Genomic DNA, 4,179 nt, shown 5'->3' on the forward strand with positions numbered 1-4,179 from the left:
CATATATTCATATCCTTTGTCTATTTTTAATTGGTTTCTCTTTTTACTGAGTTTTTTTTTTCTTGGTCCTTTTTGAGACCAGCCACACCGTGCTCAGCCAGTGAATGCGGGGAGTGCACCAGTCATCCCTATATAGGATCCGAACCTGCGGCGGGAGCGCTGCTGCTCTCCCAGCGCCGCACCCTCCCCGGGGCGCCACGGGCTCAGCCCTCTTTTTACTGAGTTTTAATAGTTCTTTACATACTCTAGACTTTATTCCTGCTTGTATACCTACATTTTTGGCATTCAAATCTAGTTTTGGGCAGTATTTACATTTACCAGATTTTTATCAGATCATATCAGATACATAATTTGCAAAAAATTTCTCCTATGCTGTGGGTCATCTTTTCACTTTTTGATGATGTTCTTTGAAGCACAGTTTTTAAAATTTGATGATGTCCATTTTATCTCTTTCTTTTGTTGATTGTGCTTTTGGTATCATATCTAAGAAACCATTGCCTAATCCCAGGCTATGAAGATTTACACCTATGTTTTCTTCTAAGAATTCTACAGTTTTAGCTCTTACAAAGATCTTATTTAGATCTTTGATTAATTTGACTTAATTTTTGTATGTGTATTGAGATGGTGGTCCAACTTCATTCCTTTACATGTAGATATCCAGTTGTCCCAGCACCATTTCTTGAAAAGTGATTTTTCTCTCGTCTAATTGTGTTGGCACCCTTTTAAAAACCAATTGCCCTTAAATGTCAGGGTTTATTTTGGGGCTCTCCGTTCTATTCCATTGACCTATGCATCTGTCCTTGTGCTGGTATGCCACACTGTCTTGGTTACTGTAGCTTTGTAGTAAGTTTGTAATCAGTTAGTGTAAGTCCTTCAACTTTGTCCATTTTCAAGATTGTTTTGGCTATTCTTTTATTTTTTAAAGGTGACCAGTAAGGGGATCTTAACCCTTGACTTAGTGTTCTCAGCACCACAGTCTCCCAAGTGAGCCACAAGCCAGCCCTTGTTTTGGCTATTCTTGAGTCCCTTTAATTTCCATACATTTTTTAGTACCAGCTTGTCAATTTCTGCAAAGAAGCCATCTGGGATTTTGATAAGAACTGCAGTGAATCTGTAGATCAATTCAGGGACTATTGCCATTCTTAACAATTTTAAGTCTCCAATCCATAAGCATGAGATATCCTTCTGCATGTTAAGATCTTCTTTAATTTCTTTAAAATTGCATGTATTTTTCACTTGTATAACAAGTTAGCTAAAAAGTGCACAGCTTTTGGGGACTGCTTAACAGTTGTAACTATTTCTTTTATTTTTATGTAAATAAAATCATTTTTAATGTGTTAGAAATTAAAGACATTTATAAAGAGAGACTCATTAAAACAATATCTGTTGTCTTAAATAAATAAGGAGGAGCCAAAAACAAAACAAAACCCTACAACAAATTATAATAATGTATGAACCAAGGAAGTATAGTGAAAAGTTCTTAAGACTGGAAGTCAGGAAACAGAAGCTGTTTCTCGCTGTGTGCCTAACTGGCATATAACCTTGGAAAAGCTCTTTTACCTCTCTAGCACTATTTCCTCACATGTAAAATGAGATTGTAATTTTTCCTAAACAGAAAACGTGGGTCAAGAGGTCTATTGTACAACATGGTGACTATAGTTAACAACAATGTATTATATACTTAAAAATTGCTAAGATAGTAGATTTTAAGTGTTCTCACCACAAATAAGTGATAAGTATGTGAGGTAACGTATATGTTAATTAGCTTGATTTAGCCATTTCACAATGTATTTCAAACATATTTCAAAAGATCATGTTGTGCACCATAAACATATATACGTTTTTATCTGTCAATTGAAAAAATAATAAAAAAAATCATGGGTCTATGTTACCAACCCATAAGATAGCATGTAGCAGTGTATTTAATTTTTAGTCTAAAACTAGAGGATTAAAAAGCTTATTGAATTGTTTGGAGTTGAGATGTTCAATATTCTTACCCCCCCATACCTACATTTTCCATATCCAAATACAGTTTTTGGCAGTATTTATATATAATTTAATACCAAACACTAAAATTTTCACCTGCTTAAGAAGAATAAAGGAGAAAAATATTTATAAAAGATCTTTCCTTGTTGAAGATTAAATTAGAGGAAGATTTACATAGAGTTTAAACATCTATAATAAGAATAAAACAGAATTAAGAGCCTCAAAGTGCAAAATTGTAATTATGATTCATCCTCATGAATCCATCTGTTTTAGTTAGAATTTTAATGTTAATAAGTCTTCTTAAAACATCCAAAAAAGTAAATAAAATAAAAAATGTGGGCCAATATATGGACTATATAATTAAAACTTTCTTTTTTTAGTAATATTATATGAAATCTTTGAGCTTAATCAATTTTTACTCTACAAATATTTTCAGGGCATTCCCTAACCTCCGATGCTCTGATATCTTCCACGTGAGAACTATATACTCTGGACTTAGAATTGTTTTTACTTTTAAAGCAAATACTCAATAGCACCATCTGCTGTTCAAATAAGTGAAATTTAATAATAGTGGAAAGGATGAGAGACTCAGATCTTCTCATTAAATGAGTGCAAGAAATCTAGTCTCATCTTTCTAAGCTTAAAGATAAAGAATGTGAAGCTCTGGAAAGATAAATAACTTGTCGAAAGTGACAGATTTCCTTCCAACGTGTATATTATTGTAAACTAGAATTTCTGTAGTTGCTTCCAAAACAAGAAAACTTATATTGAAATGGTAGTGGTCAAGCCTCTAGGGTTCCGCTGAGCTGGTTCTGTTTCTGGCTTCAGTGCTTACTATCTCTGAGCAAGTTAATTAGCTGCTCTGTGCTTCAGTTTCTACATCCGAAAATCGGTGACATATAAACTTCTCTGGGTTTGTGGGAGAAGCAGAAGTAGTAAACAATGTAGGTAAAGCACTGTGCTTGATACATGGTAGCAAATAATGGTGATATTTTTATTCACAAGCAGAGGAGCTGCTTTGGGATCCAAGCCTTTCTGACTTCAGTGTCTATTCTTTAAACTTGACTGCTCCAGCCATCACATTGGAGTGAGCAGGACTGAAGCCATGTTGGGACCTAAAACTGCATGGGCTCTAAAAGATTTTAAAAAGACACAGTATTTTTCCTTGGCATTCATTTCTTTGAGTTCCCTCTTTTCCCATGGCAATTTGATATTTTGAACCTTGGTTAAGGGGCAAAATGACATTATTTACATGAATGTAAAGTTGTTTTCCAGCCAGCCTAGAGCTGCAGACTTGCATGTACTATCCAAACACTGGGAAACCAAGGAAGACATCAGTAAAGCTATGTTGAGTCCACCCTCCAGCAGGACCATGAGATAACAACAAGGACAGGAGCAGAAGCCAGACAGAATATTGCGAGACTGCACCTGGCCCCTTGTGTGTCCCCCTCCCTCCTGCTTTTCATTTCCCATGTGCCATTCCCTCGGCTCCTCTTTAAGCGTTTCCCCCAACCCTAAAGTAGGAGAGAGTTCTAGTTTGTCTCCTCAGATGTCTGATAAACTTCCTGCCTTGCACTAATATTTGGGACTGATGACTCTTGTTTCTGAGTGGAAAGCAGGACTTGAATGCTGGTAATAACCAGAAGAGACAGACAACATTATACATACAAAATAAAACTCTCCACAAACGATAACACAGTACATCAAAATATAAACCCACTGGCATAGTATAAGCTTCATGAGATTCTTTGGGAGAGAAGGAAGCTGGGTGTCACCTTCAGTACTGGGAAAAGAGGTCCTTAATTGCTTGGGTTATAATTATTATTCTGTTCAGCAATCTTCCTCTTTTTGTGACAGACTCTATCCTCTTGACCTCCAGTGTGTGCATATGACCAAGTCCTGGCCAATCAAAACACCTCACTTTTACTGGACACAGTGAATTGTCCAGAAGGCATGTGATGCATGCAAAACCAAAGTCTAGAGGAATCAGAGAAGCAAGAAATGTGTAATATCCTAGACCTCATGCAAATGCCTCCTACGGGGTACATCATTCCTGTTTTTCAGCCTCCTTTGTGGAGTACATATAAAGCAAATCCATTTCACAGGACCTGGTTTTCCAAGGCCTTGCAGTTCAGGTTTGGCCTGACCTCTTAAAAGTACATATAAAATGTTAACTTTGCAAAAGACAGGAAA

The sequence above is a fragment of the Galeopterus variegatus genome, unplaced genomic scaffold, assembly GCF_000696425.1.
Source record: "Galeopterus variegatus unplaced genomic scaffold, G_variegatus-3.0.2 Scaffold520, whole genome shotgun sequence".
Taxonomy (NCBI): domain Eukaryota; kingdom Metazoa; phylum Chordata; class Mammalia; order Dermoptera; family Cynocephalidae; genus Galeopterus; species Galeopterus variegatus.